The following is an 11,992-nucleotide window of genomic DNA, read 5'->3' on the forward strand; positions in this document are numbered from 1 at the left end:
CACTACCTTTTTCCCTAAAGTAATTTCAGTAGATTCTTACATTTACTTCTGAAAAGTATGGCAGGTTTACCCACTGTCATCAGTGTCAAGACAGAACAGTATTAATCTTTCTTTCTTAAGGGAGTGACCTAACAGTTCTTAGACAGATGAGCAACTCTTCCAAAATACCAGTCTGACTCATCACTTTCTGCCCACGTAGCCCCCTTCTAGTTTCATTTGGTTTACTGCCATGTTTTACTTCCTGTTTTTTTTTTTTTTTTTTCCTTTTACTTACTGTTCTAAGTTATCGTATATTGTTTCTACAAACTGTAAACAGTGGCAGGGTTTCCACCTAAGAAACTTCTGTGGTGGATGGTACGTAGGGACAGTTTAAGCAAAGCAGGATTTACTCTGGCAAAGGTAAAATAGATTATAGGAGGTTCAAATTAACATCAAAATCCTGCGGGGCCTTTTTTTTTTTTTTTTTTTTTTTTCCCTAGGAAGCATTAAATAAGACTGTCCCCCAAACAGACAGATGGTCATCCCAATTAAGAAGCATATTTCCCTGTTATTTTTACAATACAGTCAAGGCAAATATTCCATCCCTTTCCCCATTTGATTACAGCAGCTCTTTTTCTGTCTTTGTGTCTCATTGCTCTGAGAATGTTCACCTCCCCAGACCACTGTCACAGGCCACTAGTCTGTGACAAAGCTCAGTCTCAATCTCCCACACAGCTGAAAGAGGGAAAGAGAGGGAAAGTCACAAAAGAGCCCAAAAGAGCCCTTTTTTTTTTTTTTTTGGGGGGGGGGGGGGCTTTGCTTTTTTCCTCACCATGGCTGTAATGGGGACTGTGCATAGCACAGGAATGAGTAAGATGAGAGCAGGAGGAAGAAGACAGCAGCAAAGCCTCAACTCAGAATGCCATGGCTGAACACGTCACATCAGGGATGCTCCTGTTGCTTCTACCTTTGCCATTCCTGCCCCATTTGCCTCTCCTGTATTGCTGCCACTTCTTACCCTATCTGCACTGTTTTTTCTTTAATCCACATACTTTCTGAAAAGTGCTGAGGAATTTGTTACAATAAAAAGGATTTTGCTTCTAGCATTTTCTCTGTCTTCACAGTGTCTGTTCTAAATTATTCAGGTATTTTCGTATGGTGTTCATTTACATCTTCTCTTTGGCAGTATGTATTGTCTACACTTTCCTTCTTCTTTCTCTCTGGATTGAAATTTAACTAATATTTGCATGTTTATAATTTGAGGAGAGGAAAGAAAAATGCAGAGGTATCTTAGAGCATTTTGTTTTTCTGCCTTCACACATAAGAGATAGATCCTTAATAAACAACCATGTAAGACCCATTAACACAACTATTTCAGGACTTTTCATTCAAATAGAAGTTATATTTGTCTTTTTTTTTTTCTCCAGTTTTTGGAAATATAACAATAATCAGGAATTATGTTTACAGGAATAATTAACTAAATATTAGAGAATTTTATCCAGATATTTTCAGTGGACTAACACCTCAAAGGTTCTTTAATGCTGATGCTGTAGTTTAAAGGCAGCTAAAACTAATTCGTTACCACTAATTAGACAGCCTGAATTTCATAGGACACTGTGACAGAGTAGAAAATCCACCTGGGAATCTGAGGCTGGGGCTGTTGCCTACACTCACCTTTAGGTTCCTTAGGGGTATTGCTTAGTGACTGATACTTTCACTTGTCATGTTTAGATCTGTGGACCTGTTAATACAGAATTTAGCTGCAGTGAAGACATATTATAGACCAAGTCAGGTCTGTGACAGACCCCAAGAATCAGAGACTTCCAAGTATTCTCACCTCCTTTCCTTCCTCCTATGAAATAGTTACTGACTGTCTTTACTGGCAGAGGGAGATAGGGCTAAATAGTTAAGGTTTGATACAGCTGTGGATGAGAATGCTTCAAATTTTAGATGTCTCTATAGTTTTTCTCTGCAAGTTGATTTGCTGTACTTGCTGAGAACTGCCTCTCTCTCATGCTGCTTGATTGTTGATGCCTATCTCCTCTCTGTATCCCACTGGCATCTCCTGCTGAGCTTCACTGTGGAACTTTACCTGGCAGACATTCATAGAGATCATCTTCCAACAGGGTGAAGCCAGTCACAAGCTTCCAATGGTGTTTGCACATTTATCCTCCCTTTTAAAATGTTATAATGTTACAGCACCCAACAAGGAAGAAGAAAACTGAGATAAACTTCTTTATCTTGTTAATGGTCAGTGGCAGAGTTGTACCAGCATAAATTCAAATGATGGCATTTTTTCGTCAGTTGTGTACTACTGTTTTCCTCAGCCTTCTCTTGTCTTCATGACTAATCATCTTGAGAGACTTCTGGGCTAGGATACCTCAGTGCATCTAATGGGTCCATTGCTGATGATATTCAAAGTGACATCACCTTCATTTGTAGCCATTTCCTTCTAATCAGAAAGATAAAGATACCTTCTTGCTTTGTTCAAGATAGAGAGGCAGGGGAAACAGTCTGTTTCCTTCTTGAAGACAGAATGGGAGAGAGACTAATTTACTTCCGGCTGATGCGTTTGTCTGGGAAAAGCCCCTGTTGATCTTCTGCCTTTCCCCTGCCAAGGACCTTCTCCAATAACAGTTTCATTCAACATTAAGAACAGCTACACACAGACATAGAGTATATCTATTTTATTTTGTCTCTTTAATCAAAGTTTGATTTGTATGTTATTAATCTGATTATTGCCAATTTCCTTATAAGGCAACACAGTTTAAAATTCTAAATGAGATATTTATATTTATCATTCATGCTTTTATATTTAGGAGCTTAAATATGATTAATTTTCTAGATGTTCTTTCTGTACATATACTTCTAGGCTATAGTTTTATGCAGGAAAATATGATCATAATGCATTTATAACCTTAACTTAAGTGAAGCAGTATGTTTTTTGGATAAGTTCTGTTAGTACTTAGCTTTACATGGTGGAGAACATGACTTGTCTAAGTTCTTTTTCTTTTTTTCTTCATAGTTTTATGCAGTTAGTTGAAGTCAGTCCTGGAGTAACTCCATTAAATATAATGAAATTAACTTCGGCATTGGTTTGGCACAGTGTGTTTCTATTTTAAAGTGATAAATTGTCCATAAGAAGCATAATCTTTTATTTTGCATGTGGTTAATTTCACAAGAATGGCAACAATCATTTCTGAGGCTCAGCATCCTTGAAAGTATCTTTGTGGATCATGCTGAGAATGAAAAATATTATGGATACATAGCATCAAAGGCACCAACATAAAGCTATAGTTTAAAAAGTCAGCATTCCTGTGGTATTAAAAGGAATTCATCTGAGGAAAATGGCAGAAATCATTCCTCTGAGAGGAGCAACACTGAACAAATGTACGCATGTTAAAATGTCTAAATGTTTTACTGTTGTCTATAATTGAATTAGGTTCCAAGTGAGTGAAGGGAAAATAAGACTGTTTGAGAAAGAACAATCAATCGTACTAGTCAATGAGGGATCAAAGAAGGAATGTGAAAAACAAATGAGCCTGTGGCTCTAATTCACCTGAAAATAAGGGGACACTGGTCATAATGCCATCAAAGAAGACTTTTTTTCAGAAGAGCATCCAGGGTATTTTTACACGTACAAATGTATCTTTGACAGGGAACTATCATCATTTCTTGTGAGTGCAATGACCAAATCAATAGTTTATTAAAAAGACATAAATAACCTAATTTCACACTGGTGCCTTATGTGGTTTCCTGACCATGCCAAGGAACTCTGTACAGAAATCAGGACATACAATGACATTCCTAAAGGCTAGATTCAGTGCAGAATTAAAATGCTTTAGTAAGTGCTTTTATTTACTGACTGAGCCATGAATTATGGCTCTGTTTTCAACACTCTTTCAACTGAGCAAATAAGGAACAGAGTTGTTAAGCTCCTCTCTTTCCCATTTAACTATTGCAACATGGGCCCTAGGACTTAGACTCTGTGATAAACCCATTGGACATCCTGAACTTACCTTGCTCCTGTGGTAGCTTTGTTCCACTTTGTGAAATTCATTAATAACCATGTAAAGACCACCAAGGCTAATAGTAATAGCTGTCTAGTCCAATGGTTAGTCCATTTCCTAGGGAGATGCAATGCCTGAGTTTCTGTTCTTGGTCCAAAATGTACTTACTGAAAATAGAAATCCAATAGAAGTTGTAAAAGTAAAATAGAATGAAAATGAATAAAAAACAGATATTATAACTATCTTATATGGTTGTTTTTGAGTGGAAGTTTTTTGTTTGGTTGTTTGTTTGTTTTGTTTCCTGAAAAGCATTTCATTAGCTTAGTCTAAAAGGCTGAATGAAATGTTTCTTACAGAAACAAACAATATTTTTGTTTATTTGTTTGGATTCATTCCAAACATTATTTTGTTTTTGATTTATTTTTTTCTAAAACCGTGGACTTCAAAGTCTGTTCTTCACAAGTTCCTATTACAGACAAAATCATTTGATCATAGAATTTAGGTCAAAAGTGACCTCTGGAGGCCATCTAGACTGGTCTCCTGCTTGAAGCAGGACTAACTTCAAAGTTATGTCAGAGTGTTGGGGCCTTATAGCAGTGATTTATCTAGTTAAGCTTTAAAAATCACCAAGAAGAGAGATTCTCCTTAATTGTCCTTAGAAAAGATTATTAGCTCCTAATATCTTTATTCAAATGTTTTGGCCCAATATGTGATATAAAGTTGTAATGATGAGACAGTCTATCTCAGATGGTAGCCATCAAGGATAAGTTTACCTTGAAAATGTTTGGGTCTCTATACAATATGTCCTCTGCCTTGTGCTTCAGGATGGAACACAGACTATCAGCTCTGGGTCATGAAGGAAGTTCCCTCTCTAAGCCTAAAGAACTTCCCTAAGTTTTTAGTTGCCCTCTGATCTTCCACATTTGCAGACTGTTTTTCAAAACAAGCTTGCAGAAAACTTCCTGTTCCATTACTTTGAAGTGTTTTGATTATATTTCTCCTCATACAGGAGTGCTTGTATGACTTTACTGCATGAGTTCATTTTATGCTTACTGTATAAATTAAGATTTGTTTTGATTTTGAGCCAGGTAAGTCACCATTTATTTGCGTGTCACAAAATATTTATCTGTGTTTCCAGAAATTGCATTGTAATCAGCCCCACTGTTTATTTTGAAATTCATTCTTCATTCATTTGTTTGTGACACCAAGAAAACAAAACAAAACTACAACAACAAAAACAACAACAAACATCCAACAACTTATGGGCTTCTGCGAACATTTACCAGGTGAATTGAGTAAGATAATGGTTTGCCTCTGCCTCATAGTCAGAACTTTATTTTTCGATTTCTGTTCTTGAGCAGATTTTGATTTTGATCTTTTTGGAATTTCTACAGAAAATCACATGAACTCTGCAAAAAGGTTACTTTCTTTGCAAGACATGGTTCCCCCCTAACCTGATAACCTTGTGTTGCAACTGCCTCCACATTGATAGTGTCAGCTATTGCAGTCTCTACAGTTTACGTACCTTTATATTCAAAGTTTCTGACTTCATATCCATTTTGTAACAGATATATCTCAGTCCTTGTATTTGCAGAAATTTCAGTTTCCAGTTCCATTTCATTAACACTGAAAACATGGAATGATTTTTTCTGAAAATCAGGTCAATTTCTTACAGTGACATTCTTTTAACATTATATTTCCTAAAATAATTTCATTTTTAATTAAACTCTTTTTAACCTTCACATTCACACTAACTAGTTCAATTGATTAGTTTTGTTAAGTAATGGTCAACAAAGTCAACTGCCTACTCTGCTTTAAAAGGAAATGTGTCTTTCCTTTCTGATTTGCTATTTCTTCTCTTTCCTGGTACCATACAACCTATATGTGAAGTCTCTTCAAAATTTGCCTTTATTTTACCCGGCCAAGGAAATATATCTTCAATCCTCTTGCAGTTCTTGTTTTGAACAATTGGGTCATTCTCCATATGACTTTTCCAACATTTTTTGAATCAGTGAATAGGCCGAACTTTAGGAATAATTTTTCTTGATATTCTTAGTGTCTGCCATCCTAACTTTGAGCCCCACACTAGAGATACCAGAACCTTAAATCCTGTATTTGATTTCTCATGGATTTTGAGTAAACTGTTTTATCTCACATACCATTTACATTTGTTGGCTTCCTGTAATACTTTATAAAGATATTAATTTTATTGCTTCTTATTCTGTCTTTCTCTTCTACTCTGTTCCAGTTCTCAAGTCTAATTGAGAATAATTTTTAATAATAATTGAGAATAATACTTTTGTTGGTCTTGAACATCTGTATGTTGGTCATTCTCAACATATGGCCCAATTTGACAATGGAGAAAATCTAGTAGCTCACTGTCAACACAAAAGAGAGCATCTCTTTATGTTCTTTGGATTCTTAGTGACAGCTCTGTTTCTTAACTTTATGTTTAACAGATTCAGCTGATTAAGTAAGCTGAAAATTATTTTTTTCCCGAGTTAGTTTTCTGTGAATTTATTAATTTGAATTTTCTTGCTGAAATACCAGCTGAGCACTGGATTTGGAGAAAAGGATGTGATAGCATGTAGGAGATGGTGGCAAGTGAAAGAGTCTTCCTCTGCAGCGATAGGGAATTTTTGATCAGACAACGTAAAGGAACTGCAAATTCCACAAATCTTCTCTGAAGATTGACTGTGCTTTTGTCTTAGATTTTTTTTCCCTTTCTAACTCATTGTGTCACTCCATAATTACAATCTGTGAAATAAAAAAAAATTAATTTTGTCCTTCCTTGCTCTCATTCTTTTAGCTTTTTTTTCACCCACAGTTATCTTTCAAAATTCCTTCTCAAATGTTAATCTTACATCCCTTCCACCATGACATACAAAACCTTTTTTTTTTTTTTTTTAAATTTTAAAAGTCTTTTGCTTTTTTTTATTTGTGTTTGGTTTTGTTTATCATGTCCCTCAACAGAATGTAGATTTCAATTCTGGAGGCAACTAGCCCTTGATGTATGTTTGCTCTCTGTCATTTTCCACAATATTGATCATATTACCCATTAAATAACTTTTATAGTCTCTTCTTCAGCTATTCTTATCTCCTCTCTCATAGTCTTCTTTATATGAGTATCCTCTGCAATTTTAATGATACATTTTAAAGTTTCAAGCCTGTTAATCTGCTAAAACAGTCCTTATTTTGTCTGTCTTTGATATCTTATAACTGACTCAAGTCTTTTTTATGTGGTTCATGCATGTTGCAACTCACTTTTTCACTCTTACTTGCTCTTACAAAACAGTGGCCTAAGTCACAATTGGCTTCCATGAGACTTTCAACAGTCTGAAAACTCCCATCTCTTGAATCCATAAATATACTGAGTTGATCATAACACTTAAATTTTTCTTCATTGACTTTGTTTAGCAATTTTAGATCTCAAGTGAGTTTATTGACTCCAGTTTCTGATCAATAAAATGTGCTTCCAGGAAAATCTGGAAGTGTTACAGTCATCTCTACCACTCTGCCACGTTCTTCCCCCATAAGACTTTCAAGGATATTTTTCCGTACAGTTGTTCTCATTCATTTTTCTTAGGTACCATGCAAGGCAGATATGATAAGTGTTACTCCGAGGAGAGAGTTCTGTGTTTCTTGGCCATGTTTCTTCTGACCTGACGTGTGCCAGTAAGGTTACCAAATCTAATATTCCCTCATCATATGACAGGCATCAGCATTGACTTGAAACAAATGGTTACTAGCTGAATGTAGTTCTTGACAACTTTTGATTTAATAAGTGAAAAACCATTTTTTTTTTCATTCATTGTAGTAAAACAGAAGATGAACTCTTTTTTTTTTCTTTTTTTCTTTTTCTTTTTCTATTTTCTTCTCTTTTTCCTTTTTCTCTTTTGGTGTCCATTGGGGTTTTATGTAAGTCATTGCAATTTAGTATTAATTAATATCCACTTATAGCAAAGTGTTGACAATAACTTTCCAGAACTGTGAATATGACATTTAGCAGCATCATTTAACAGAGCAAGAGGAGCTTTCCAAACTACAGTTGAAAGTAAATTAACTGTGATATAAATGTTTATAACTTTAGTCACTTACTGAGTGGCTAAGGAAGCTTTTGTTACGGCTAGAGATTTCCACATGGATGACATGAGATACTTCCTCTCCAGTTACCTTGCCAGACATTATGCTTTGCCTAAAGTATTTCTGTTTAAAAGGCTCATTATTTTAGTTTGCACAGTTGGAACTAAAATTCTGTGCACCAGGGCCAGTGTGCTCTAGCAGATTCTCTGTTTATTTCAAATATTTTATCAACTGGCTACTGCTTTAATTCATAGCCGACACTGAAGGGATCCAAAGCAAAACACTTGGGGATACTGGAGATGATACTCATCCAGCAAGTATCTGCCACCACTGGTCCTTGTGGTCATTTACTAAGTCAAAAATGTGACTGTAACTGCTGTAGTACCCTTAATTTATTTACCAAATGGCTGAATCCTCATCATGTATTTATTTTTTAGTATACTCACAGAGAAGCTTATGGCCTGATTGCTGAAGAATCTCTTGAAATAGTATTTGCCTGAGCTATGAAGATCCTCCAAGGAGTTCATTCTGTAGAAAAGAGATTCAATCCTTTTTATTGACTGAGGGACTGGTCTTTTCCTAACACATTCCAGGGAGGGGAACATGCTTCAGACATTTGTCTTTTTCCACCCGCATCAGTATTTGAAGTGGTATGAGGCAATAATTGCTCTGTTAAGGCATTCCCTGATGTCTGTAAACAAGAGAAGACTCCACAGTTACACTAAGTGATTCAGTGGGAAACTGCCAACACTTGTTTGATGAAATCCGTAAGGTCATTGGTAAGGCAATGTATAACTTAGTGTACAGATGAACAGTCATGAGCTTCAGACTGGAAAGTAGATCACATGTATTCTTGCATCTTTCAGTACAGGTGTTAGCTAAGAAAGTAATTAAATTAATCTCCTCGTTATTTCATTCTAGGCAACAAAATGTGGACTGTTATATTTACAAAATGACAAGGAGGTGAACTCAAAAATGTCCACTTTGATTTAAGAAGAGCACATGTATGATATAGCTGTGTTTATGATGATGTCCTGTAGCAAGCAAGATTTGTCTTTTCATCATCACCAGGACATGGAAACCTTCCCTTCCCTTCCCTTCCCTTCCCTTCCCTTCCCTTCCCTTCCCTTCCCTTCCCTTCCCTTCCCTTCCCTTCCCTTCCCTTCCCTTCCCTTCCCTTCCCTTCCCTTCCCTTCCCTTCCCTTCCCTTCCCTTCCCTTCCCTTCCCTTCCCTTCCCTTCCCTTCCCTTCCCTTCCCTTCCCTTCCCTTCCCTTCCCTTCCCTTCCCTTCCCTTCCCTTCCCTTCCCTTCCCTTCCCTTCCCTTCCCTTCCCTTCCCTTCCCTTCCCTTCCCTTCCCTTCCCTTCCCTTCCCTTCCCTTCCCTTCCCTTCCCTTCCCTTCCCTTCCCTTCCCTTCCCTTCCCTTCCCTTCCCCTGTTTCCAATTAGAAAAAAAGTTTCCAATATAGGTTAGAAAAAAATCAGCTATGAGAGATACATTTATAAGGTAGCCTTTTCTGCAACCCTTCTCCAGTCAACCAGCACCCACTCCACTCTGCTTGGAGAAGGGAGCATGACAGAAGTGTGTCATGTACTTCAGTTCTTCCAGTGCATTGCAGAGTTAATTAGCTCTTTTCCATGAATTGCCTGTTTGTCCAGGGGTAAGAAAATGACCCCTTATCAGGAACTCATGGCTCTTTAACAGTGGAATGTGCAGATCGACTGCAACTTGGGATTTATCTGGCGATTCTGCTTCCATGGAATGTTTCTTTTCTGCCCATAAAGCTGTCCCTCCCTCCCCACGCCCTGGAATCCCTCCACTTGGTAAATGGCTGTGGAGTCCCCTGAGTTTGTGATTTACTGCGTTTTTTGGAAACAGGAAGGCTAAAGTTATTTGCAAGTATAAAATTGCATTCATGTCAGAGTTAGGAAATGATTTTTATTTTTCCTTCTCAGCTACTTCTTTTTTTTTTTTTGGTTTTATTTTCCTCTGTTTTATGCACAGATTTTTGTAGGCATGCTGTTATAGACAAAATGCCTTCAGAACATATTTGATGAAAATCAAATTGCAAATTCTATGCTATGTAATTTTCATATCAAATGAAAATCACAACCCTCTAGCTCCCTTTCCATCCAGGTAAACCTCACAGACTGCCTGATCTCCATGCCTGTCATTCTCTAGACTTGGCTATTGGGGTATCAGTGGCATGAAAAGAATTTTATCACACAATAGCAGATCTTTATATCTCTGGGGATATCTTTTAATGAGTCTGTTCTGGTGATTGTTAGGTATAAACCTCATATGCAGAATGCTTCACCAATGATTAATTTGACTCTCCTCCTTTGAACATTTGTTTGCTTTACAGAGACAATGCCTGGTAGACAAATATTTCCATCATTTGGTTATATCAGATGTGTTATCAGAACTATTCAGGTATCATTGAATAATCATGGAAAAGAATGCTGAAGGATTTAAGACAAGTTGCAGTGGAAATAAGAAAAAAAGATGAAGCATGTGTGATAGAATAAGTAAAAGCCTTTATAATGTATAAAATATTTTTTATCACTAGGAGAAGTGAAATTCTGAGTTATTATCAGGAGTGGAAGCCATTCTTGAACCTGTCCTCACATCTTTTTCTCTTTCCCTTTTTCTTTATTTTACATCCCTCTTGAAGAAATGTGTGAATGCATTGCATTGGTCGTGTGTAATGCACATTACTTACCTCCTGCATTTGCAAGTTATGTCTGTGTGCTGCTGTTCAACAGCAAGGGCAGTTGTCCAGTGTGCCTGCACGATCCTAGCAGTTCTATATGAACAAATGAGAGATTTCACTTTAGTTAGAAACTGACATTGGAAATGTAGTCCTTACCTATTTCATCTTTTCTAATCAGTATCTGTGAAGGCATGCACATATTCAGTGATCATGGCTTATCTAAGACCTCATCATTACATGCTGTTCCTTAGTTTGTGCTGGTTTGTTCTGCCCATGTCCTTAGTGGTATTCTCACAAGGGGTGTCAGACATCCATCCATCTAGTAATGTCCCAAAGCTACATCCAAAAGCTGAATATTTCATCATTTCATTAATGCTTTCTACCTACTGCCTATGCCAGATTTTTACAAGACAGAAAGAAATAAGGCATGACAATGAAATGTTTGGCATTTGGTGTGTCAGACCTACAACTTGTACAAGATAAGAACTATTTAGTATGTGTGCCATGAAGCTGAGGCTTCTGGGGAACTGCAGTCCCCCATGTGTTTGTTGTGGAGTTGATCTCTGCATGCGCAGTAAATCTGGTGTTCCCTGGGAACTCCCGGCTCACCCTGCATGCACTGAAGGCTGATGCATCTGTGTGCAGGGTCTGTATCCTGAATCTCTGCTGCATAGCCAGCAATCCCAAACAAGTACAACAAATTCTGCCTAGACAGAATTTCTCAACATAAAAAGGAAAAAGACAGGAGAACCGTGTGACATGGTAACCCTTGTACTCAAAAGAGCTACCCACCTCATTGCATCTCTGCTGTTATGGGTCATTGTGCATCCCTCCTGTGGGTGAAGGCTGTGTCTGTACTTGAGCCTGCATAACCTCGTGTAGTGCTATCAGCATCAGCGGGGTGTGTTGTTTTAATTCTGCTCCTGATTTGGCCCCATTCCCTGGCTTTTTATTAATGATTGCTTTTTTTTTTTTTTTTAATGTATTTTTTTTTCTAACAGTCACAGAGTGGTAAATGATAATAATAGATTACTGCATGGATGGGTGTATCAGCATATGTTTGGGGGGTGATGTGAGAGACTGAACTGTGGGACGACCTCCCTGACATTCTCCAAAGCCGTTTTTTCTTTTCCCAGGCTTTTTTGGAGGGTGCTTGTCGGGGGGTGGGGAGATGTTCATTAGGTATGCCAGGGAAAAGAGTTCATATA

At 37.3% G+C, this 11,992-nt stretch overlaps 1 long non-coding RNA gene across 1 annotated transcript; it reads right to left on the bottom strand.

Moving 5' to 3' along the window:
- Positions 1-244: 244 nt before the first annotated feature.
- LOC137854364 (uncharacterized) lies at positions 245-11,684 on the bottom strand. The gene is made up of 6 exons (XR_011095107.1): positions 11,577-11,684; positions 10,794-10,877; positions 8,519-8,600; positions 5,515-5,615; positions 3,999-4,156; positions 245-3,218 (listed from the first exon to the last, which is right to left on the bottom strand). It is a non-coding gene; the product is annotated as an uncharacterized lncRNA (long non-coding RNA).
- Between the last annotated feature and the right edge of the window lie 308 nt (positions 11,685-11,992).

The sequence above is a fragment of the Anas acuta genome, chromosome 3 (genome assembly GCF_963932015.1).
Source record: "Anas acuta chromosome 3, bAnaAcu1.1, whole genome shotgun sequence".
NCBI classification, from domain to species: domain Eukaryota; kingdom Metazoa; phylum Chordata; class Aves; order Anseriformes; family Anatidae; genus Anas; species Anas acuta.